At 34.7% G+C, this 27,643-nt stretch overlaps 1 protein-coding gene and 1 long non-coding RNA gene across 2 annotated transcripts in view; both read right to left on the reverse strand.

Moving 5' to 3' along the window:
• The window catches only part of LOC135848065 (orexin/Hypocretin receptor type 1-like), a 287,683-nt gene that overhangs the window by 128,963 nt on the left and 131,077 nt on the right, over nucleotides 1–27,643 (reverse strand). The gene's annotated exons all lie outside the window — the stretch shown is intronic.
• On the reverse strand, nucleotides 488–3,747 carry LOC135848050 (uncharacterized). Its single transcript, XR_010559304.1, has 2 exons — nucleotides 1,893–3,747; nucleotides 488–579 (listed from the first exon to the last, which is right to left on the reverse strand). It is a non-coding gene; the product is annotated as an uncharacterized LOC135848050 (long non-coding RNA).

A 27,643-nucleotide genomic window follows, 5' to 3' on the forward strand; every position in this document is an offset into this window, starting at 1 on the left:
TGCGAGTATTTTTGAAAGATCATTTCTGGCTAAAAGGTCATATGTCATATATCTTTGGGTGGATCACGAAAGAAAAGTTGGTGGATTTTAACCAAATTCGGCAGAGACTTTCATTTTGAAGTTGGAAGTTACACAAAAAAAATTATAGCTCCTACCCATGCAGAAAAATAGTACTACTGAAGTAATACTAAAAGCAGTACTACTTTCAGTAGTACTAAATTGAGCAATTCAGTGCTACTGACAGTACTACTAAGAAGTATTATTGTAGTACTACTGAGAAAGTGTTACTGCAGTACTACTAGGACATATTACTGTAGTACTACTCAAAAGAACTGTACCTAGTACTACATTTTAAAATTTTTAAATTAATTTTTAAAAATATTGAGTACATTTGGCACGATTTATATTATTACTACTAATCGTTTTACAAAGGTAAAAAGAACCTTTTAGCGAGAAGTTTGTTAGATTAGGAAGAAATAACTCTTGCTTCTCAGTTTTTACTATTTATTAGTGCAAAGCTTTTCAAACACCAAGTGTTCATCATCAGGCTTAAATCACTATTGAACAAAATAACCAAGTCTACAAGCTTATATACTAGTGTACAAGGGTGTGGTAGTTTAACAGTACAAGGGTGTGGCAGTACAAGGGTGTGGTCATGTGGAAGAGGGTGTGGTTGTAGGTGAGGATGTGGTAGGAGTCATGTCTTCAAGTTTGGTTTTAATAACAGAAAGTAGGATATTTTCTAAGGGTTTTAAGTCATTATTTAGTAAATTTGTTTTGTTTTTCATCATGGCTATTGCTTCCCTAATGTTTAATTGAGATGGTTTATCTATTTTTTGTATGAGGTTCAGGTTTTCAAAGGAAGTAGTGTGGTTGGTGGCAATGAGATGATCTGAGAGAGCAGACTTATTTTCATATTTGTATTTAGCATAATAAAGATGTTCCTTGAACCTCTTTTTGATGTTTCTTTTGGTTTGACCTATATAAATTCCTTGGCAATCTTTACATTTGATTTTGTAGATGCCACTACAGTCTTCAGGTTTGTCTTTGTCTTTAGTGTTACCAAGAAGGTTTTTAATTTTGTTATCATTGGTGAAAATGGGTTGTATGTTGTGTTTTCTGAAGACTGTTTTCATTTTATTTGTGAGAGGGGGATAGTAACTGATCCTAACTCTTTTGACATCATCTTTTTCAGCAATAAAGGTTGTGGCATCTCTGATTAGTTTTTTGTTTTCATGTTTTCTTATAAGTTTTTGGATAGATGTTTTTGTGTAGCCAAGGTTGGAAGCAATAGACATGATGTTTTTTATTTCTTTATTTTGGTTATTTTTATTTAGGGGGAGATTTAAACACCTGTGTATCATGCTGTTGAAAGCAGCAAATTTTTGGTAAGGTGAAGTTGATACCTCTTGATATTAGTTTTCTTAAACAGTGTAGGGTACACAATGTTTTCCCTAAGTGTGTGGTGTTTAACAGTAAAGTGAAAACTCCTTCCACAAAAAGGGCTCTAGAGAAAGCCAAAACCTATTGGTTAAGCTCTGAGCTTCACAGCCTGTATGCAAAAAGATCCAGCATAGAAGTGGAACTATATGCACTTCACAAAAAACTTAGCCAGACCATACCAAAACTGCAGTGGGATGAAATGGAAAGAAAGATGTTCAGATCAATTGAGGAGAAAAAGAGAAAGAAAAGAAATTCACAAAACAAAAAGTTGAAAAATCTGTTAAAAGAAAAAAGTAACCATAGTGGTGTTAGCAATGTTGTTAGTGTCAGTGGCAGTGACAGTAATGGTGTTAATGAGACTACTGTGTATGTGAAAAACCTAACTGATGTGGTGTTCTCCAAAGAAGAATTGGATCTTCTAAACAAGGGTCTAAAATTCTCTTTACCACCCATGAGGCCTCCTATTGAAGATATTATTTCTGATGTGGATGCTTCATTGTGGAGAGAGACCTCAGAAACAAAAATCAGCATAAAGAAAGAAGTGGTAGACATCATCAAAACCCATAAACCAACAAGAATTCCATTTCATCCCCACAACAACACCATCAAAAGCTTGAGACAGAAAGGTGTCTACTATATGAAAGCAGACAAGGGAAACACCGTAGTGATAATGAAGAAAGATGAATACTTGGAAAAGTGTGAAACCCTTCTTAATGAAGGACCTTATGAGAAGTTAAAAAGTGATCCTGTGGATAAAATGGTGAAAGAAGTGAAAAGTTTGGTGAAAACTACTCCCTTCCTTAATAACACTCCTTTTCCTTCCAATCCTAAAGTTCCTAAAATGTACTGTCTTCCCAAGATCCATAAACCTAACTATCCTATGAGACCAATTGTGGCCAATATCAACTCTCCTTCCTATAACATTGCCAAAAAACTCCTTTGTAACCTCCAAAACCTTCCTTTTCCTGAAACTCTTCAAGTTAAAAATAATTATGAACTTGCAGAAAAACTGCAAGGGATTACTATTAATGACACAGACAGGCTCATATCTTTTGATGTACAAAATCTTTTCCCCAGTGTGCCTATTCCTGAGACTTTAGAAATGATAGAAAACTGGCTAAAAGAACAAAATATCAACAAAAAAGAAATAACCCATTATATGAATACTATAAAATTATGCACTTCCCAAAACATTTTCCAAATAAATGGAACTTACTACAAACAAACAGGAGGCACAGCTATGGGCAACCCCTTATCTCCCTTTTTGGCAAATTTTTTCATGAGCCACCTTGAGACAAAATTCAAAAAGAACAATAAAAACTTTCCCAAAGCATGGTTTAGATATGTTGATGACATCCTGTGTATCATTCCTGAAGACTTCAACATTGAGGAATTCCTCAATGCTTTAAATAGTCTCTATCCTACCATCAAATTCACTTATGAGCTTGAACAACAAAACAAACTCCCTTTTCTGGACATGTTAATCATTAGACATTCTGACCATCTTGAATTTGATATCTATAGAAAACCCACCCACACCAATAACTACATTCCTTCAGACTCTTTCCAGCCTTGGAACCAAAAATTTGCTGCTTTCAACAGCATGATACACAGGTGTTTAAATCTCCCCCTAAATAAAAATAACCAAAATAAAGAAATAAAAAACATCATGTCTATTGCTTCCAACCTTGGCTACACAAAAACATCTATCCAAAAACTTATAAGAAAACATGAAAACAAAAAACTAATCAGAGATGCCACAACCTTTATTGCTGAAAAAGATGATGTCAAAAGAGTTAGGATCAGTTACTATCCCCCTCTCACAAATAAAATGAAAACAGTCTTCAGAAAACACAACATACAACCCATTTTCACCAATGATAACAAAATTAAAAACCTTCTTGGTAACACTAAAGACAAAGACAAACCTGAAGACTGTAGTGGCATCTACAAAATCAAATGTAAAGATTGCCAAGGAATTTATATAGGTCAAACCAAAAGAAACATCAAAAAGAGGTTCAAGGAACATCTTTATTATGCTAAATACAAATATGAAAATAAGTCTGCTCTCTCAGATCATCTCATTGCCACCAACCACACTACTTCCTTTGAAAACCTGAACCTCATACAAAAAATAGATAAACCATCTCAATTAAACATTAGGGAAGCAATAGCCATGATGAAAAACAAAACAAATTTACTAAATAATGACTTAAAACCCTTAGAAAATATCCTACTTTCTGTTATTAAAACCAAACTTGAAGACATGACTCCTACCACATCCTCACCTACAACCACACCCTCTTCCACATGACCACACCCTTGTACTGCCACACCCTTGTACTGTTAAACTACCACACCCTTGTACACTAGTATATAAGCTTGTAGACTTGGTTATTTTGTTCAATAGTGATTTAAGCCTGATGATGAACACTTGGTGTTTGAAAAGCTTTGCACTAATAAATAGTAAAAACTGAGAAGCAAGAGTTATTTCTTCCTAATCGTTTTACATTTTATCTATCGAATCATTAATTCATATACCATCCAATTTCATTAACGAAAATTTCCTACCTAACCTGGGATTCGAACCTGCGACCCTACGTTCCTAACTGCCTAACCTTCACCACTAGACTATGGGGACTTCAATGGATATAGCACATTTTGAACAATATAAGCATATTATCCTTGTTATTCTGAAATATTTATATATTTTTTTAAATTGCAGTACATTATTAGTAAGGCAATTGTTTTAATGATATCGCATATTTTTTTTTGCTGCACCAAACACCGCAGATAGCAATTTTCTTTACATTTTGTCAGTTTCATGCAACTTTGAGACAAATGATGACACTTTATAGCGCACATTTTCGCATATTTTTTCATATTTTTGGAGTAAATAAATGCAAATGCTTATTTTAGTTTAAAAAAACGTTGATTTTGAGGTTTTTTCAGGTCGTTACAGCTTTTTCGTGGGGGAAAAACAGCAAAAATCAGTTTGAAAAATGGGAAAAAACAAAAATTTTGAAATTGTCAATACAAAAAAATGAATTTTTTTTTATAGCCTATTAATGTTTGATGTTTTTAAGGTTTTTTGATAGCTCATTGAAAATACATACCTACATTTTGATACCTACCCATGATGGAGCAGTTTTATAGCACTTATTTCTGCTGTCTTTGGTTTCTTAGCACAATAATAGGTATTAATGTAATGCGTTTTTTTTTTTTTTTTTTTTGTTTTTTTTTTTAGATTGTAACTATTTTCTATGAGGAGTCCATCCTGACCGGAATCGGAGCAACGTATCTATGACGTCATAACTCTATTTCTCTGTCATTTTTTTCTCAGTTTCTACCTTTTCCAAGTATTTTTTTCTGTGCCAATGTTTATTTACATTTATTTTTGATTTTTATCTTATTTTTATTACGATTTCACGAACCACTTATAATTCTTTTCCATTCCGAACTTCAATGAACGAGATGTATTCTATTAAAATTTAAACCACGGGAAGTAAAAATTTTCCTTGTCAATAATTGTATAACAACATTAAGAAAGATCAAATTACTTTGTGATAATTTATTTGTTCCTGATAAACAAGCTTATTCCTACATTATAGATATGCGTGATCCTGGCCATCAATAACATTTATAACTTCATCAGATCCTTCTGCTAAAGCACCTCGAATACTCTGCGATTCCATTGAAGATACAAAAGGCATAGATTGAGTGGCTGTTTTTGTTTTCTTTTTCTTACGTGTCGGGAAAAAGGTTTGCTTGTCAATAATTTTCAAATGAGATACTGGCTTACGTTTTATTTTTTTCTTTCCGTGATACACATTTATCGCATTATCCAGATTCCTCATGACGGCATTTTCTTCATCCTCAGAGAGTCTGATTTCACCTTGAATTAGGCCCATAAGAGTCTCCAACTTTGCTTGCATTTCGCCTTGTCTGGAACTGGAACTCCTTGCTTCTAGGACTGTGTCCCTCTCGATGATCATTTCTGATGTTGATGGAATCTGTAATTCTGTTTCAAAGTGAAAATTTTCGGTTTCGTGAGGCATATTAGTTCTTGCACATGCATGGATGTGTTTACATATTGTAAATTTGAACACATTTTGTGGACACGAGCAGATGTAATTATGAATACAAATTCGACAAATTTTACACACGTGTCTACAGCACGGAGGTTCCTGCTTCAGTTGTTCAACAACGTATTCGCCGACTTTCCACGAACCAGATTCCATTTGAACTACATTTTCCAGGTATTCTTGCGATTTATCATGACCTTCTCTGATGGATTTAATTTTTTTAGAAGGTTCGTCTCGAAGATTTTTGGATAATCGCTCAAATTTTTTGTTTCTTGTAAAACGAAGCAAAGCGTTGATGGTATCATCTGTTCTGGCAACATGGGTACCGTTCAAATATTGATATTTGATTGTCTTATGCATGCTTTCGAGATGCATGTTTGTATGTATGGGAACACGCAGACGATAGCACATGGCCCAACTATTCGCATTTCGTACATAATTAGAGTTCAAGTACTTGGCAAATTCAACAGTATCCGGATCGGCATTTAGTTGAGCAAGAAAATTAACCATCTCCGTTCCAAATTTTTGCTCATCAACCTCGTTCATGATGCTACGCAACGTTTTTAAAACCATAGATCGCTTATCAGTTGGTTTGATAACATGAGATGCTTTCGTAGTCCAGTTTTTGTTAACATGCCAATGACACAACAATTTTTTTTCAGCTGGAAACATTATCTTTGACCACGCATTATAAAATGCCTCGGCGCCATCGGACATGAAAATTTGAGTTTTAAACACGTCATTGATGTCATCTAAACCAGAAAAACGTTCCACTGCATTTCGAACATGAATATAGAAGATTTCAAAGATTTTTTCATGCTCTCTGTTACTGAGTAAGTACGCGACTGGCATTGCTTCGTCCTTTTCATCCAGGACTACCAGGGTATATAAGATGAAGCCATGTGGGTTAGTTCCGTGAGTTCCGTCAATTAGAATAGCTTTTTTAGCAAATTTTATGAACATTTTTCGTTGGAATGTTGTCATAATTACCAATGCAAAATCTGTTTCTTCTAAATCATCGGTTGCAGTCTGCTGATTCTTATAATACAAAACTGGATTATCCTCCTGCAATAATCTCATCTTCTGAACCCAAATTTCAACACTGGCAGCTTCGTCAGGGTGCATTCTACTTTGGTGCTTGATGTTGTACTCTCTCGAAATATTATACACATCACTTGCATTTATTAGATCGATTCGCCTCAGCTGATCCGCATCTGGAGCATTGTCTCTCACATCCTCTAATATTCTTTTAGCTGGAACACCAATAGCTAACTTTCCTGCGGACAGAACCAAAAGATTGAATAAAAATTAAAATTACAAATAGAAAGTATGTAGATTTTTGTTTTATTATTTGAAATCATTAAAATTGAATTGATTCATAATTGATAAAGTGACCATTTGTGTGTTGTACAATACTGATATTATATTAGTGGTAATCACCTGCAACAGAAGCCCTCTCATTTTCTGTGAGTGTGAGCCTTCCAACCTCACATTCGTGTCCTTTGTGAACTGGATTAAACTGCACGAAAATTGTGCCTGTTTTCGAGGTAGACACATAAATGAAGGCAGGACAAGCAACTCCGATCTTATTTGATCCTTTATATTTAGGTTTCTTTGTAGACTCTTGTCTTTTTGGTTTGAATGAGCGATGACAGATATATCGAACCACTTTTTCTCCATATTTTGACGTTTTTGGTGACGTTTCAATTACGTATTTAGACGTGGTTGCTTGTTCCTTTTCTTCTTTCCATTTAAAAAAATCTGCAAAATTAAAGTATCCATTTCAGTTTTTGAATATGAAAATTGACTGTAGATAATTATAAAAACTTGATTTGATGTTGATGATATCAATATCAGTGTTATTAGTGATCAATATTCCAGTTCAAAAAGAATGAAATTGATCAATCATCATTTTATCTACAGGACAGGATTGACCAATTTGAAGATTATACTCTTATATACTTGTATCATTTCATTCGTATATTTCATTACCATCACTTACCATCTTCATTTTCGAAATTAAAAGTTTCTGGCTCAATAAGTTCATCATGTTTCTGTTTCAGATGCGAGATATACTGAAGAAAAGATGGTACTTCACATGAACACTTGTAGCAACAAATTCTTTCGTGATGTTTAACAGTCTTGATTGACGAATCAGAATGTTTAGAATCAATGTGCCTTTTTAGATTTCTTTCAAGTGTGTACCCACATCCACACTGATCACAATAAAAGCTCATTATTACAGAATTTGATTCAATTAAAGATGTATTTTTCAAAAAATGACAACTTAAAATAATACATATTTATATTATTTCTTTACGTAATAGAAATCAATCAGTTTCCCTCGTAATCGTAATCCCCATCAGGTTTTTTTTCATAAATCACCTGATAATTGACTTGTTGATGAAAAGATAGCAAAAAGATAACACACATCAATCATTTTTTTTTTTTTAATGAATAATTCCAAAATTCATTCTTTTTCTTACAGTAAAGGAAACACATAGTTCAATAAAAAAATTCTTACATCTGTGAACAGGTTAATAGCTTTGAAAATGTTGTATTGAACAAGTTTGCAAATTACAGGTGTAAAAAAGGTAGAAACAGGTGTAAAATCATTAATCTTTCAGGTAAATAGGTAAATGTATAGGATACTGGATACTGAAGCTCACAGATGAAAATTTTCAATGAGATATGACGTCATAGATACGTTGCTCCGATTCCGGTCAGGATAGACTCCTTTTACTATGGGCGTTTTTTTTGCTGTTTTTCGAGCATAATATAGAAATAATTGCCGTATTTACTAGCTACTTAATTTTTTAAATTTCAGAAAAAACGTGTGCTGGGCAGGTATAATTGAAATTCAAACTCACATACCTATTTTTAACCAATAAGTTTAAGCTTGAACATTGACCATAAAAATTAAAATGAGAAATTTGTCTAAAGTAGTATTTAGAATGGTACTATAGTACTACTTGATACCATAATACCGAAGTAGTACTGAATAGTCTTACCTAAAGTAGTACTGGAATATTACTATTGTATTACTTGGTATCCCAATACTGAAGTATAACTGAATAGTTATACAGAAGTAGTACTGAAGTATTACTAAGTACTACTTAGTTCTACAGTACTGAATTAATACTCAATAGTTTTACAGAAATAGTACTGAAGTAGTACTTTAGTACTACTCATCTATGATTTTCTTGCATGGGTGGGTGCCCCTGGAGAGAAAATATGGGTACTCGAAATATATTTTGAAGAAAAAAAATGTTTTTTCGCTTTAGCCTCTACACAACCTGTTTTGGGAGAATAACACAGTTCCAAAAGACAGTATTTGAGATTCATCTGCACTGACCCATAGACCATTTCCATGGAATCCTAGACCACTTTTAGAGATTGAAAATTTGCAAATCATTGAAATTTTTTCTTCTTTTCAAATACCTATAGTAAAAGTCGCTGAATGTTATAACATTTGTCCTGGCCCAATTTAATAACATTAAGCAACTTATAACACAAACAGATTGAAAAAAAAAACATGATCAATTTCTTACTAAATACATATGTAGGTACATAGATACCCACGTGGTCATTAAACTGAAATTTTGCAAAAATTGTGAGAGAAAGAGTTGAAAAAAGGTTGAAAAGTATTAAAAATGATTATATAATTTTACAATGTTTTCAACACTTTTTTCTGATTGACATCATTTAAAATGATGTCAATCAGAAAAAAGTGTTGAAAACATTGTAAAATTATATAAAATGCAAAAAAATGCATTAAAATCAGTTAAAAGTTATATCATAGCCGATGCTCTAATTACAATAACCGATGGAATTTCTATGCAATGAGATATAATAAATCGGGACGGAGCGATTTTAATAGCATAGGTAAAGCAATTGATAACATTAACCCTTATAAGCGGCTTTTACTGTAGGTAGGTATTTCTCATTACTCAAGTAATTGAATTTTTTGAAGCAAGGTATGCATTTCCACCATTTAGATGTGCCTGTTCAACAATGACCATTCTAATTTCGATATGAATGTCAATCCATCCACATCCGTCACTTTTGGATACCACATGTCGATGCAAATTTCAACCCTATTTCGACCCAATTGTCGATGTAATTGTTGACCAATGTTGATCAACATTCATGTCAATAATTGGTTCAACATAGTCAAAATTTGCATCGACATGAGGGATCCAAGTGTGATGGATGTGGATGGGATCAACATTTGCATCGACATGTTTGTCGATACCCTGCTACAAAAAAGTTGACAAATTAATTTCAAAAATGAAAATTTTTTCCAAAAATGATCTTCTCAAAGGTGGCCAATGGCCATTGCTCGTGCTGAAAGCAGCATCGATGCAGAGGCCACCTCTGAGAGGTATAGACAGACGGTGCGTACAAAATAAGAAATTGAACATAAACTCTTTATATTGAGAAAGTGCAATACTTTATCTGAGAGTACTGAACTACTTAGTACATTTTCATGTCGACAACATGTCGATGTGAAATTTGACATCAATGAATAATAGATACTTCCACAATATCAACATTATTTTAAAATTTGAGTTTGAGAAATCTTTGAAAATTTGGTCGAGGTTGGTGTTGACTGTTGATGTATTTGTGGACCATCATACCATCAACTTTCACATCGACATACCATCGACAACTCCATAGTAAAAAAAATGAACAATTTTGTAAATACCATCAAAAATTTGTTCTTCTCTTCAAACAAGATTATATGTATTTTAAAATGTTTATAGATCTTTTAAACGCCACACAAAATTTTAATTCTGAAAAATTGGTCGACATAGTTGTGGATATAAATTTTGAGCATTGAATTTTACATCAACATGTTGACATTGCATGTTGAGGTATCAGAAATAATGAGAAAATTTCAAAAATGTAATTACAGATGGGAAAATTCCTTCAAGTAACTAATTGATCACTTTTCTATCATTAAGTACATAGTACATAGGTATGTTGGAAAAAACATGGCTGATGCAAATATTGACGTCGACAGTTGTTGTTGTGCGGGTGTATTTGGCATTGGGTGAGTTTGGACTAATTGTATGAATTATTTAAAACCAAAACCAGTTGGATTATATACAAATTATTTTGAAAATTTGTTACTTTGAAATATTGGATAACTTACCCCACCATATCATAACTGCAAACAATTACATTGCCATGTGACATTGGTTCAAATAGGCACAAGAGTGATTGCATGCTTACCTGAAACATACAAAAAATAATTTTGGTAATTAATCTGGTCATAAGTAACATAGATAAAACATTGCTAAAAGATTAACGTAACTTAAAAATAAGAAATTTGTATTCCACATTCACAGATGACACTGATTTAGTAGCTGCACATTCTGATCTGACTATTACTATAGAAAGACTGCAAAGTGACAATGGCATTCACATGGACAGAAAGATGGAGTGTGAAAATCAACAATGACAAATCTGAACATGTAATATTTTCTATGCCATTTCCTGTATTCCTAAATGGGCAAATAATACCAGAAAAACCAAGCGCGGAGTACCTTGGTATGCAACTGTATAGAAAACTTACATTGAGGCAGGGTTGTTGTAATTTGTATTGTGTAAAGACTTGATAATAAAACTGCAGGCGGCTCTTCAGCGGCTATCTCATCAAGAGAATTGCAAAACAAAATTTTGCAGTTCCTAAATTTATAAGATTTAGCCAAATAAGTAAATGTGAAATTCTTCAGTTGGATTCTTCAATTTTTCCCCTAATTAGTAAGTATAGGTCTAGAACTGACCCATACAACAATGACCAATTGACCATGCTAATTTCGATGTGAATATCGACCCATCCACATCCGTCACTTTTGGATGCCACATGTCGATGTGAATTTCGACCCTGTGCAGAGCTAATTGTCGATGTAATTGTCGACTCATCAATGCCTTACAAAATTTGTTTTCCTGATTTAACAAGATCATATTTTTGAATGTTTACTAAACTTTTAAACACTGAAACAGAAATTTTAATTCTGAAAAATTGGTTGACATAGTTGTAGATGTAAATTTTGAGCATCAAATTTTACATCCAGGTACATGTTGAGATGGCATGTCAAGGTATCAGAAATAATGAGAAAATTTCAAAAATTTCCATTTACCTGGCTTTTGTACGGACAGAAGATTCCTACTAAATAATTAATTGATCACTTTTCCATCATTATGTTGGAAAAAAATGTAGTCAATGTAAATGTCAACATCGACAATTGTTGTGTGGGGAGTAATATGAGATTTCTTTTGTTGCTTTGCTCAATATTTGTCTGTTTTCAAAGTTTGAAAAAAATGGGAACTGCAAATGAGAACCAAGAGAAGAACTGCAGTTCCTATGCAAAAGGAACTGCAAACAAGCAATTCTATTAAGTATAAAAATCATAGAATCCCTATTGACAAGAAATACATGTTTTAGTCTCACTTTTCAGCTATTATGCCCATGTTTTTTTCAAATCTGCTCCCGTTTTTCAAATTGGCTGTTACGCTGTTCAACCTGAAACCTGTTCAGTTTTACATGTGTAACCGCGTTTTTCTTGTCAATAGGGATCGCAATTTTGAGAACCACGATTCTTTTAGCCTGAGAATTGGCAACATCTCTGCATTGAGAACCCATATTGAAAAGAAATGAGATGAAGTCAACCTAAAGCTGTATATGTAGGTATTACATAATGGCAACTGAGTAAGAAAACATCACAAGAATATCTAAGCTATTGATTTATAAAACAATTATTAAACTAATTTGGACCTACAGAGCACCCTTCTGGGAAACAACTAAAAAAAGTAACATTGAAAAAATATAGTGATGCCAAAATAAATGGCTGTGTAAAGTTACCTCTGCAGTCTGCACCCTGGTACGTTCACAATGACCAAATCCATTGGGACCTCAAGACACCTAGCATGATAGAAGAAACTTATAAATTTACAATTTGATACTACCAAACACCAAAGCAAGACAGTTAGTGGATGCACTGCCAATTTTATGATTAAAACAATGTAAAACACATGACCTAATACAGTAAGCGGCTTGTCAGACTGGACCCAAAAATGCACACAAGACCGAGTGGACTAGACCGGACCTTAGACCTCTAAAACAAATTTATGAAAATATTAACCGAACGGTTGACCCTTTTCAGAAAAAATAACACAGACAGACAGACAGACAGACAGACAGACAGACAGACCAAGACTGAAGACCTTTCTAAAAAATCAGACCAATGACCACGGGTTGGATCTCAGTTATGTCCAATTTTTCAAATTTATAATGCCATTTCAGATGCCTATTTCGAATAAATTTCCATTGTGATTGAATTAATCCCATTTTTCAACTTGTCTAATGTGTTAGGAAGCTTTTTTCTTTCTGAAAAATGAAGACCATTCTTTGGACCTGGGCTGACCCAGGACCACAATGAAAATTTCTGGTCAGGACCGGACCGGACCGACCTACGAAGAAAAATAATGCAGAACCGAATGACCGGACCGGACCGTTTGAAAGCTTCAAACTAGGACCTTAATTTTGGAGCAACCTCAAAACCTGAGTGGTCCTACAAGACTGACAGTAACAAGGGCGTATTCAGGGGAGGTGATTTGGGGTACAATCACCCCCCAGGACCAAAAAATCCTTAGGTTAATATAATTTCCTACGATATCTAGCATTGAATCACAGGAAAAAAATCATGTTGTTTTACGTTTCTAGGGAGATAATTTGCTACAAACTTCAAAATTCATTGAAAATCACATTACCTCCCTAGGTAGTTGCATAATCTATGTACTAATTATTTTTGTTTCTTGAATTATGAATTTCCAATGCTTTTGTTGGCTTTCCTTTTTTGAAATTGAAATTTCTGGAAGCATATTTTTCGTTATTATAAGGGAGAAAAAGTGCTCCTTTTGCTCAAGCTTACTGAATACTGATCATTATTGGAATTGAATAGGTACTGGGATTTTTCTCCCTCATAATGAAAAATATGTTATCCAACTCAGGAGTAAAAATGATTTTCGACAATTTTGAATTATTTTCCTCGCGACGCTTGGGCAATAAACCTCGAAAATCATCAAAAATCATTATCGCTCCCTAGTTGAACAAACTACTTACTAATTCAAGTCTGAGGACGTGAGGAGTGTCAAGTTAAATCCAGAAAAATCAATTTTACAATCAGAAACGTAGTATTTTTTACTCTTTGGATTGACAAATTTCCAAAATTTTGCCCTCGCTTCGCTCGTGCTCATCTGAATTTCATTATACTTAATTAAGTATAGTATAAATAATTTACTGGATAAATTTCAAAAACCTCACTCTGATCAACACGTTTTTCAAGCTGAAATTCAGCATGAAAATGTCTGAAATGTGCCTACTATTGAAATTTTTATACATATGAGCCCCTTGGGAATTTTGTGATTTTTGTCCCCTACTTATGAGTCATTCATCACCCCCCAGGAGGAAATCCTGGATACGGGCTTGGACAGTAAGTCCCACTTGTTAGAATTGTGGATAATAGAATAATTCCGTTAATGGAATGAAATGTGCTGGGACAGAACGTTTGTACATATTATCTTCTTACATGCAACTTTTCTCGTTTACTAGAATAAAAAAGCGCATTTCATTTGGTTAATACATAGAATTGAGTAATCTTCAAAAGTTGGAGAAAATCACGAATTTAAGCAAAATTTAACAAAAATTGAATGAAAAAGTGTTGAAAACATGTTGAAATGGCATAAAAACGCAAAATGAAGATTAAGTAAAAAACATCTGATGATATTCTGATTTTTAAAAATTCTTACTAAGTATAAGTTCTAAGATCTGAATTTCCTTTTAAAATTAATTTGATCTTTTGTTTTTAAAATTTAAAAAAACTCAGATCGGTTTTTTCATTAGCCGCCTCAGGGTACAAGTACAAATGAAAAGCCCCATCTCTGAACGAATCATTATAAGAAATAGGTGGGTAGATAGAGGTACATATTTGAAATTTTCTATCGACGATGAATAAACGAGGAATATTCAAGCTAGGTACCTACCTACGGTACTGCTTCGAATTAATTTAAAAATCTGCTACCCACCAAAAAAAATAAAATGCTACCAAAGTAAAGCGCATGTTTTTCTTTTGATGAAATTTCCAACAGTGATGTTGAACCCAAGTATTTATTCGGGAACGTAGACACAGAGAAAAAAAGTCTACCTACCTATACCTACAAAAATCTCGTCTTTAACTCGTTCTCAGCCTAACGCACGAAGATTTGAACGGCACTGAATATGCCTTCGAGGTAAAACTAAACAACGCACCATAGTCTAATCTCGTTTGAGTACAAGAATTCTTTCGGTTTTACTCGTATTTCTTCTTCTTTTTTTGTAAGAAAAAAAATTAATTTAAAATATTTTTTACGCGACTAGGTAAAAGTTTTCTCCCAACAAATACATATATGAAAAGAAAATGTCCTTTATTTTGTTTAAATTGTTTCGATTTATTTTCGCAAAAGTTTTCTTATTACTTTTGGAAATTATTATCAAAATAACTTAAGGTTTTAATTTTTTCGCTAACGAATTTATTTAAGTGTATTTTTTCTCGACTTTGGCTAGATAGAGAGAGAGAGAGAGAGAGTAAGAAAGAAAAAAAAACAAACAAAATGTCGAGTTTAATTTTAATTCTTACGTGAACGAGATTGAAATTACGTACCCAAAAGGCTAGTAAAATTCCATATAATTTCTCTTTTCCTTCACTTTGCTATTTTATTTGGAGAATCGCGACTCGCTAGTCGACTTTTACAGTCGGGAGTTGCCGAAGGCGTACGATTTTTGAAAATTAGTTCAAGTCCGGGTTGGTTAGATCACGAAATGGGTTTTTATACTAAAAATATAGTGACTTTGTCGTAAGAAGATATGAAAAATGTCAATGTGGGTCGAAGATCGCGTTACTGGGGTAATTTGTTCAAAATTGTGAGCTTAAAAAAATGAGTCGAAATTTGAAACTGTTCGAGAAACAAGATTTTGACGTATACGTTGAAAAGCGAGTTTGTAAAACAATACAAGATTTTTAGGGAAAATATTACTGAAGGGTTTATTGAATAAGGAAAATGAGTCGCGATTTCTTTGTATTAATTTCACTCGAAATATTTGACTTGTTTTGAAAGGCAGTCTGAGGCAACAGTTTGATACAAAAGTGACAAAATTATCCTCTGGATGGTTTAAAATACCTCGATAAATAACCAAATAAGATGAACAGACTGTACTCGCCGCACGAGATCCAAAATAGGTACACTCGTAGATATACATTTTTTATAAAACGCTGGCTAAAGTTAACGAGTTTGGTCGATGATGGTGAAATTGAGGACGGTGCGGGGCCTTTTCTCGCATCTCTCAATGATAAATTCGCCATTGTGAAACGCCGAAGAATAGTGCTAGTTTAAATCAGCGGTGTGTTTCGTTACAGCTATCCTAAGTGTTTTCTTTTTTACATCCGGCTTTAACTCCGAAGACATTTACGATTATAAATTACCCACGTAGGTATAGTATAAGGATAAAGTTAGATACATGACACATGTCAGACGTTATACTGCAAAATGGAACGATAGCCGATCTCTATATTAATTTCACGACTTCGTTTCACTCCTCATCATCGTCGTTCGACACCGGAAAGTCACCAAAAATGAAAACCATATACCTATCTAGCCTAAAGCGATTCGAATTTAAAGATTGAAAAAAAAAACCAACGATTGAAATAAATCTCCTATACTTGGATTATTTACTCAACTGCTTTCACAATCACGAATCGAGAACCTATCACGAGGGTATATTCCTTTTAATAAATATTATTATTTACACGAGGAACGCGAAAACGCCTGGAAAATGGATTATTATTTTTTCAATCGTGTCCACTGTGTCTGGGCAGTTTTTTTTTTCTTTCTAAAAGAAGATATAGTTCGATTTATATCGAAACGAATTTATTTTTAGAATACGGATCCGGACAGTTTTTTGTATCGGGATGGTTTTAATTTGATCCGATTGCCGTTTATGGATTAACTAAGTCGAAAATGCTTTGATGATCGTTGGCTCGAAGCTAGAGAATTATATCATTTTTGTAAATAAAGAGATAGGTACCTATATGGTATGGGATTGATAGGCCATTTTTTGTATACTTTGAATGCGTGGTGTAGGTGTTTTGGGAAGTGAATTGTTCGAGAACGACAGAATATTCGAAAACAGGATCGGGAATGGAGAATTTTTTCATCATTAGTTATTTTCTCAGTATGATGGAACCGTATTATATCTGAAGAAAGGAAAAAGTGACTGAGAGTGAAGAAAGACATTCAAGTTTTTTCAAAAAAATCCGACTTTTACAAGAGAACTTTTTGCTGACTCGAGTCTTTTATTTCATAATAAGAAAATTTTTTGGCAGAAAAATTAGAAAGAAAGAATTTTGCACTTTCACAGTTTCATGAAAAATACCTACTTCACGAGTCAAAGAAAAAGGATATTGTGGAAATGAGTTACTCATCTAGTTTGTTATATTAATCTGTTTTCTCTTTCAAAAAATGATGTAAAATAAGTTGCCTAATCAGATTGCCGTAAATATCAGACAAGTCTCTCCCCTCCTCCTTCCTCCCTCCTTTCCTTTTACGTCTTCTTACATTTCAAAATAATTTTCAAGACTTCGAACCCATTACACATCAACTTGAACCAAAATTCAGGATTAAATTTCACCCTTGCCATCTATTGGTTCATGGAAGAGGTTAGAACTTGTAATTTTCATGCATTTTTGCATTTTCTCGCGGTCATTTCGAGAGAATTGCAAACTGGTCTAGAGGTTAAATTTGCAAAAAGTCGAAAACTGATAATGAAAATCAAAAACTGGGCATATAAAGTTGAAAATTTTGAACATGTAATCAAAAGTTCATAATAAAATTATAGAAACAGTAAAACAACTCATAAAATGAAACTAATATTGAAAACTGAAAAATATAAACTTGAAACTTCTGACCATCTGATCAAAAATTTAGAAAAAAGCTGAACTGAAACATCCTCCCCGCCCCAAACAAATCAAAACTGGAAAAGAAATAAAAAAATTCTAAAAATAAGATTGACAACTCTGAATCAAAAACAAAATTGAAAACTGAAAAAGAAATAGAACTTGACTGAATAAAAAATGAAATTGAAAACTGAAAAATAAACTTGAAGCTTTGGAACATCTGATCAAAAGTTTACTTGGAATAAAGCAGAAATCTCTGAAAATAAAATCTAAAAACCTTCAACCTTCAAAACTTTCAACTTTCAAAACACAACCCCAAAAAGTTGAAAAGTAAAAGTCTAAGGTTGAATTTTTGAAGGTTGAAAGTTTTGATGGTTGAAGGTGTTGAAGGTTAAAATCAACCTACAAAATTCAACCTTAGAAATTTTCAACCTTAGAAATTTTCAACCTTAGAAATTTTCAACCTTAGAAATTTTCAACCTACAAAATTTTCAACCGTCAAAACTTTCAACCTTCAAAAAATGCAACCTTCAAAAGGTTCAACCTTCAACTGTTGACGGTTGAAATTTTTGAAGGTTGAAAGTTTTGAAGGTTGAAAGTTTTGAAGGTTGAAATTTTTGAAGGTTGAAATTTTTGAAGGTTGACTGTATTGAAGGTTGACTGTGTTGAAGGTTGAAAGTGCCTAAGGTTGAATTTTGTAGGTTGATTACACATTCAACCTTCAAAACATTCAACCTTCATAAATTTTCCCCTTCAAAAATTTCAACTTTCAACAGTTGAAGGTTGAAAGTTTTGAAGGTTGAAATTTTTGAAGGTTGAAAGTGTTGGAAGTTGAATTTACCCCTTGAAAAGTTTTTTCCTTATCCCATAATGAAAGTAGTAGAATCTTTGGAAGTATTAAAACGCATTAAAAACTCGAAACGAATCCATTTTTCACCTTTTAATTAATAAAAAGCGACATAATTCGCTAATTACATTTTAATCGCCGTAATTTTTATCATATACTAACACTAACAACGAATAATACACGTAAACGTGCCGCTAAGAGCCGCGGCAACGATCAGTAGCCAACACATTGAATGGCAAAAACGAGTAGGTCGAACAGGTAGGTCCGAACATCAACTTTTTATTTTTTTTTATCGAATCGAATCTCAACATCCTGCCGCCGTCGGGTCCATGGAGGCTGGGCCCAAAAGAGCCGGATGATCGTCCAAGTCCGCTTGGTTGACAAGTAGGACCAATTTCGAAACTGGTCGTCTAAGTATTGAACTGTTGCGAGTACGAAGGTCAACGACCCAGGTGCGACCATCAGCACCAGGAAAAATCTGAATTATCTGGCCAAGGGGCCACGATAACGGAGCGGAAGTTTCATCGGCAATCAACATGATGTCGCCGATCTGGAATGGCCTGGTGGAGACATTAGTCCACTTGTTACGTCGCTGGAGTACTCGTAGATATTCCTTGCTCCATTTTGGCCAGAACGAATTTCTTAGTTGCTGGAGGAGATGCCAGCTCTGGGTAAAATTCAGTCGAGTAGGTTCGGTGTATTCGCCAGGAGCGGAAAGGAGCGAGCGCCCAATCAGGAAATGCGCTGGTGAAAGTGCTTTGATTCCATCCCCAGACGGAGCTAAGGGCGCAATCGGTCTAGAATTTAAAATTGACTCGATCTGCGCCAACAGGGTAGTAAGTTCTTCGAACGTCAGCAGCTGCGTCCCAACGACGCGCTTGAAGTGGTACTTTGCCGACTTGACAGTTGCTTCGTATAATCCACCCATGTGCGGTGCTGAAGGGGGGTTGAAAACCCAGCGGAAACCGTTGTCAGTGCTGAAATTCTGTACAGCATCATCCTTGGCGAGTCTAGCGATCCATTTCTGGAATTCGGCATCCGCACTGACAAAGTTTGTGCCATTATCAGATGTAATGGATCGTGGAAAACCGGGTCTGGCGGCAAATCGTCGTAAGGTAGTGATGAAGGCGTCTGTGGTCAACTCTGACATAACTTCGAGATGGACGGCCTTCGTTGTCATACACACAAAGATAGCGAAGTACGATTTAACGGTGAGTGCAGGGCCACGAGCAGTGTGCGCCTTGCCTCGAGTCGAGATAGGTCCGGCATAATCGATACCGACTTCATGGAAAGGTAAGGATACGTTGACACGCACCGCTGGTAGGTCTACTTTTCTTTTTCATGTTTTTTTTTGGCTTTTGACATTTGAAAATTGAATTCAAAAAGCAGAAGAGAATATTTTGGTGTCCTGAAAGTACCAAAAAAATTTGCACAATTTTCGTAAATTTTGTAGGATTTTTGAAAAATAGTTGAGCTTCAATATTGGAGTAAGAAAAAAAAAGATCATAACAAAATTTGATTATTTTTTGACGCAGAATTCTTTTCCGCATTCATTTTTTTGTCATGATTTTTTGAAATTAAAAATCATTTGTAGCCCCTTCAATTTGCGAATCGGGCAAAAAGTCATATTGGGTGATTTTGTTCATTTTTCAAAGTGTTACCGACACCCCCTCCCCCAATGGTGAATATTGAATTTTGAAAACGTATTTTCCCATTTTTGGAAGGGTGAGGGGTGAGGGTTGTGGGGGGGATGAAGAATGAATTTTTGCGTGATAATTCCAAATTACTTGGTGGTAGGTAGTATTTGCAAATTTTTCTCGTGATTTGAAATGATTTTTTTTTTTTTTTTTGATAACTCGTAAAATTATTTTTTGAGGACGATTCAATGTGAGGTTTTTGGTAGTGATTTAAAGTCAATCTTTAACCCAATAAAGAAGTTTTCTGAGGCAATTTCAAATGTTTTTTAAGGTTACTTTTTTGAATAAATTTTCCAATATGGTAATTTCAAACTGGCTTATTTAGAATAAATTTTTCCAATTTTCGAATGCAAAAAAAAACACGAACAAGCAATCAAAATTTTCTACCAGTTGTCTACATTCCGCAACAAACAAACCTTAGCATCGATATCAAACCTCTGTCAAAAATGTTTTTTTGACATGTTCTAATCAGACTTAAATCCAGCAACACCGGGAAATTTTTTAAAAAAAGACAAACAACATACCTATTTTTATTGTACGTTGTAAAATTCAACTTATAGCCTACGCTGATTAGACAGATATACCAATTGGGAGAGTGGAAACAATTCAAGCTCGATGTACGGTAAATTTGCCTTTGTTGATAGCAAACGCCTGTCAAAGGATAAAATAGTTACCCAATTATAGAAAAAAAAATACTCGAAATTCGGGCAGAAAAAAAATCCTTCGTCCTTCGTCCTTCGTATAGCAAACCTCGTAACATTGTGGCGAGAAAAACCCACTGCGCGTAGGAAGAAAGCCCTTTGCCTTTTTTTTCGACATTTGTAAAAAGCGTTGAAAAAGAAACGATAATAATTTTTCAACTGGTAGAAAATCTGTTATCTCTTGCGAAACATTTCGAAAGCAGTGGCAGAAAGTTCAGCGTACTGTGGAGTAAATTTCAAATATATGAACACGTACAGTAATAATAGGTCTTTTCGGTTCGACTGCGATAGTATAAATTTACAAAATCCACAATTCCACAATATATTTTGGCCCGATGCGGTAGAAAAATCGTCGATGCAAGAGGTACCTACCTACATATTAAATACTACATAATGCAACAATATCCAGTGCGCGATATTTAATTACTCTTACAGAGTCGTGTGCATCGGCTAAAAACACGCGAGGAGAAAAAAAAACGCATTGTTTGCAAAAAGCTTGCGGTTCAAATGCACCATAATAAATTGCGCCATCGCCTACCCTTAGAGTTGTTACAGAGTCGTAGTGTTTTTGAAATGATGCCAGATGGACTCGCATTGTACCATCATTTTTCTTTCTTTTCTGCGCTTTCTTTTTTTCGTACACGTCTCTCGGCGTGTTCTCTCTCCTTATCTCAAAAGTATCATTATAATTCCTTCGCGTCATGCGCTAAATTACACTTTGTTTTATGATCTCGAGTTCAAAAAGAACCCGAGCATGGAACAATTTCCACATTCGGTATAAATCATTTCGTATTAGGGGAATTTACCAAACCACGTTAGGTATCGACTGAATCATACTGAGAACACAAACACCAGCTTCGACACTTACGATGAGATGAAAAAATAAACGTACGAGGCAATTCAAAAGTGATCTGGTTCCTTTCGAGATCGTGTAGGCAACTTATGAGACTGCCAAGTCGTATTTATTGTATTTTGGCTCCCTATAACAACATTTCATTGGTACGGAGAGGATTGGAATTTACATTTTTTTTCCCTCGAAAACTGGCAAGTAGTTGTAAAGATCCGCTTGATTTTACTATGATGGAAATTTCATTTCGTTGAAAAATTCTAAAAGGCAGTGACTGAGAGTTTTTTCAAATTTTTGGACTCAAAATTAATATTAAAATTTATTTTGAAAACTTCAAACCGTTATGAAGAGTGGTTTAAATTCTGAAAAAAGCCAATAGGAAAGGAACCACTTGAACTACTACCCCATAGAAATCGGTGCAGAAAACTACTTCAAGGTCGTTTTTACCAGAATAGGTACCTATTTATGAGGGGAAAAAAATCAAAAAATTGAAACTTTTCTGTTCGTAGGAAAATTTTTTGAAATTTTCATCAATGGCTGTATCTTGTCTAGAATTATGTAAGAAGTCGTTTTTATTACGAGTATATTTTGTGCGTTTCTCACGCTATTTTCGTCATCTTGGTGCGTTTGGCGTTTCTGATACCTCCCGGGGTGTTGGTTCACAGAGCTATTAGCAACTATGTGTTTGCTACGTATTTTTACAATACGCAGATACGCATATAGATTTTTATGATGCATAAATACGCATTATTGGCAGCTGCATTGAGTTATGTTTATTATGAGGGGTTATCTTAGCGACCATGGGTGATGGGGACAAGGGTTCTTCCACTTATTGAGTGAAAATATACCAGCAAAGAGTTGAGCTGAGCACAGAGATCTCAGTCATTATAAGACTGTGTTGAAGTAAAGTGCCTGTGCTTGGTTGCTGCTATTTTCCCTGGTCACCTAAGAGATACCTGCTCCCTTGCTGTATTGACAATTACAAATAGTATTACGCGAATACGTAAGTTATATTACTGAGTACACTGATACATGAATACTTGTTAGAATATGCCTTGCTTTAGTTGTTGAATGATATCTTGGTACATTGCGCATGCAATGTACCTAGATGTGATTTTAATTGAGACAGTGACTGTGATTAGTAGGTACAGTGGTTGCCTTTGATATGCGTATTGTATGTATGTGTTGTCAGTGAGTAAGGACCCTGGAGGGGGGGGGACTCATAGAGGTACCACAAAGCAGTATGTGTGACGAGCCATACTGGCGACAATGTGGCCTCTCTAATAAATCTGTGTTGGTGCCTAGGGTGTTGCTGAAACGACACTGCTAGTTGGCCATTGAAGATCATTCCATTATACTGACACTGATGGGTGACCACGCGTTAAATTGGTACTCGGGTCTGAAGCATCCCCACAGTTGGCCATGGCTGAGACCAGGGTTGAGAGGACAACAAAATTTTGTTCCTGTTCTCCGTTCTCAACGTTCCTGATGCCAAATGAACCATATGTGTCATTCCATAGGTAAAGGGCCCATTTGGTCACTTCTATTTATTGAGATAATAGTGTTTTTAGTGAAAAAGTCGAGAGAATTGATAATCAAGGTTTTAATGGATTTCAATGTAGACCATATCCGACTATCTCGTGATAAAGTATCAAGGCCGGGCCGCAGGTGCGCCCCAAGCGGAGAAAAACGGAACTCAAGTTTTTCTAAGAAGGGCCCATTTGGTCGAATTTGCTTTTTTTGGCGGTAAATTCTCTTCCAAAAAAATACCCTCCGAATTATACTGCACCCAGTTGCCAGTGGCAACATGTATACCACTCAAAAACATGGTGTTGCTAACTGACGCGGTAGCCATGTGGCATGTGTGATGGCAGAGATGGCGCGATTCCGATTTTTTTAAGGAGTCGTGAGAATCGCATGAATCCGATTCCGGAATCGGATTCCATTTTCGATTCACCTGACAGATGAATCGAAAAATGTGAAATCTGACTCTTTTCAAGCAGGAATCGCAAATGTAATATGATTCGCGATTCCGGTAATTTGATTCTCGCGACTCCGATATTTCGATTCTCGCGACTCCGATATTTCGATTCTCGCGACTCCGATATTACAATTCTCACGACTCCTCATTACGATTCTCACGACTCCTCATTACGATTCTCTAGACTCTCACAATGAAGGAAATCACCCAAGAGTGAAACGTGAAGTTCAGAGATTTTTTGAAGATACTCGTTGTGATCTGGATATGTTAAACGATTACCCAACGATAAAGATATTATTTACCAGAACTAACGTGATACTGGCTAGCTCTGCATCTGTAGAGCGAGAGCGTTTATTCTCTATTGCGAAACTCATTCTAACAGAAAGGAGAGGAAGACTGCTTGACGAAATGTTCGAACGATTACTGATTGCTAGATCTTTGTTGTAATGTAACTTGTAGTAAGCAATTTCATGCTGTTTTTTATTTTGTTAACAAAATGAATTAATAATTAATTACAGGGCTTCAAACCCGTACCTGTACCCGTACCCGAATACCCGAATACCCGAACGAAAATCCAACCATTTCTGTACCCGAACCCGTACCCGTACCCGTACCCGTACCGAAAAATGAAATGACGAATACCCGAACCTGTACCCGTACCCGATAGAGACTATTTTGAACCCAAATACCCGATAGATCGGGTACAGTTCGGGTATTTCACCTAAAATACCCGAACCCGTACCTGTACCCGAACGTTTAAAATTTTCATACCCGTACCCGATACCCGTACCCGATCCTCTGAGAAATAAATCTGTACCCGTACCCGAAAACGTTCGGGTTTGAAGCCCTGATTAATTATTAATAAAATGGTTTTCTGTGAGTAATTTGGTTGGTCCTTACTTCAAAAGACTCATTTTTCAGAATTGGCAATCAGATAAATGAATGAACAGAAACAGAATTGAATTTGATAAATTTTCAAAAAAATTACCAAAGATAAAGAACGTCATATTTTGCAATTAATAATTTAATTGCCAAAAAGTTTTGCATTTTGCTAAAATTATCGATCATTCAATTTTGATTTTTGACAAAAATTCTCGCTTTTTCCAGTTTTTCCGAAACTGACAGTGACAGATTTATTGGTTTTTTTTTGGGGGGGGGATTCTTCAACAAGTAATGTGAATGAAAAAAGCAAAAGCATCATTTTTTCGAATATGTGTGAAACTGCTGAATTAAAAAATCAGTGGAATAAGTAGAATTTATTTCTATCTTACATTCACAGATATTATTTGTAATATTCCTGAATTCATTGAAAAATAAAATACAGCTACAGAACAACAGAATGTATTTTCATTTTTCAATTTATTTTATTTCTTGCTTTTTAATTAGGTACCAGTACAGACGAGCCTTTATATTTATTCACTAATGTTTGTTAGAATGTTCATTTCATCTTCAATGCTTCATTTTTATGAAATTTAAGGAGTTGTGATGGGAATCTGGCTGGAGTCGTGAGAGGAATCTGGTTGGAGTCGTGAGAGGATCCTAAGATGAGTCATGAGTGGAATCTGAATCGGAGTCGCGAAAGGAATCGGAATCGAAAATTACGATTCGGATTCGGATTCCTATATCTGGCGAATCTGATAAGCGGAATCGGGACTCAAAATTTTGTGGAATCACACCATTTGGAATCCGATTCTCAAGCTCCTGGAATCGCGCCAACTCTGTGTGATGGATTACAGAACTGGAGGTGCGGGTTCAAATCGCAGCTCAGGAAGAAATTTTTGAAAATTTTTTTTTACGATTTTTATTTTTACAAGTTGAATTTTGACAGAAAATGTAATTTAATCATTTTTTTCTGCTTTTGAACAGAGTAATGAATTTTTATGCAAAATTTTGATTAATTAAATCATTGTTTTTCAGGCTTAAAATGTTCAAAAACATGAAAAGATTGGGTAAAAAAAATCGCTATTGCAGGTGGGTAGTAATATTTGACATCAGAAACAATAATCTTCAATTTTAGGTATGAACGTTTTGGAATTACACAAAATTTCAGCTTTTTTCAGAAAAAAAAACTTTGAAGGCGAGTTTCTCTAAAGTTGAATTTTTCAAATTTTCAATTATGGATTTTTTGAGGTTTTTTTGCACTTTTTGGGCTTCTATCCAGCTCATATGATTGCTCCGGAGGTCTACTTCACCCCCCCCCATAACTCAATATCAACCAAATGGGCCCTTTACCTGCGGAATGACACATAATATATGATCTTTCCTTCGTTCTCACAATCATTTGTGGAACTTGTTCTTTCATTCCCATTATCATTCTTCTCTGACATTTTTGTTCTGTGTTCTTGTTCCCGTTCTTCGTTCCCACTTTTTTTTTGATGCTATGCAAGGTAAAAAATACACAATTTTAAAAAAAAGGTGAACAAAAAATGCATAAATGCTTTCAAATGCAATTTTTTTACATTACCTATACATCATTAAACAAACTTCAAATAGGTATTATTGATTTGCCTTTGCTGAAAAATTCAGCATTTATAAATTTGTAACACTGTTCAAGACACTTTTTTGACAGATTTACACTCAAAAAATCTTCTGAAACAAAAATGGAGAAGAGAACGAGAACGCCATTCAAAATTAAGGGAATGGTTCTCGTTCTTCTGTTCCAAAATAAAAAATTAATTCTTCGTTTGTTCTTTCGTTCTCTGTTCTTTTCAAAAAGGTTTCAAAATGTTTGTTCTTTCGTTCATTCTCAGGAAAAAAATAGCTGTTCTTTTGTTCTTTGTCCTTGTTCTCTGTTCGTTCTCTCAACCCTGACTAAGACTGCACGGCCTGAAACAGAGGTCTTTTAGAAATGATTGAGATTGAGATATTTACAAGTTATCTACGAGTTATTTACAAGTTTTGCATGATTGATGAGTAGTACGTGTGTGTACTCAAAAGTGATTATTTTTATTACAGATCGCTATTCATCCATCCAAGTTCCAGCCAAGCCAGAACTCCGGACCTGACAACCTCAATTGATTGATCGATTGATTTACAATATCAATTAGATATTTGCATATTCTTTTGATGATGTTTTAATTTACCTGACAATTGCTTACCTATGTTTAATAATTAATAAATACTCGTGTGGTTTGTAATGGCTATTTCCTGACGCATTTTAAAACGACTTTTCGAACACTCTCTTACAACTATTCTCATCAAGACTTGCATTTGCTTCGACCAGCTTTCTGCTCACTTTAAAGGTTCCTCATCCTCATACCAATCAATCAGTAACTTTTTGATAACTTTTCAATCATTATTTAGGTGGGTATCGTTTTACTAATAGAAAAGTGTACTAAAAACATCAACTTCAATAAATACTTTAAAAAAGCGTTCGAGATGTTTATCGAATTAGATACCCCTGCCCCTTCTATGGGATATACCTAGTATAATCTACAGATTGTACTGCTGGGATGAGTAAATCCTTAAGAAAAAATTCATCACCCAACACGACGCGATGGTTTGTCTACTACGCAGCATCGCACCATTAATTTCATTCTTCGATACGTACGTTTCTTAATTGAACCTTTAGCGAAAACCAGAACATAGGGTAAGGATACCGGGGTAAAAACTACATTAATTTCTTTCACAAAGATTACGCTGTAATTTAATGGTTGATTTTGAAAATTCATAATAATATTCTGCTCAGCTGAAAATATAGGCTACGAATACCGTAGGCTATAATATAAGGCAATAGGAAAGCAAATGAAAATAACGTCGGCAGTTTTCTTCGCTTAGTTATGATTTCCGAATGTTAATTAATTCCGGCTGATTGTTAATTACTGAAAAATTGTTAGGCAAATTGCTTGGCGACTGCTTTGAGAACGTTTTTTTTATCGTCTTTTGCACAGATGTAGGAAGTGAAAATTTTCACTCGTGGAGGAAAAACTTGGACCGTTAAATAATTTATGTTCTACGAACTTATATACGTAGATAAGTGTAAGTCTAAGAGAAGCGTAGACTATAATAATAAGTAAACTATATACACGCTATAAATAAAACAACCG

This window comes from Planococcus citri, chromosome 1, assembly GCF_950023065.1.
Source record: "Planococcus citri chromosome 1, ihPlaCitr1.1, whole genome shotgun sequence".
Taxonomy (NCBI): domain Eukaryota; kingdom Metazoa; phylum Arthropoda; class Insecta; order Hemiptera; family Pseudococcidae; genus Planococcus; species Planococcus citri.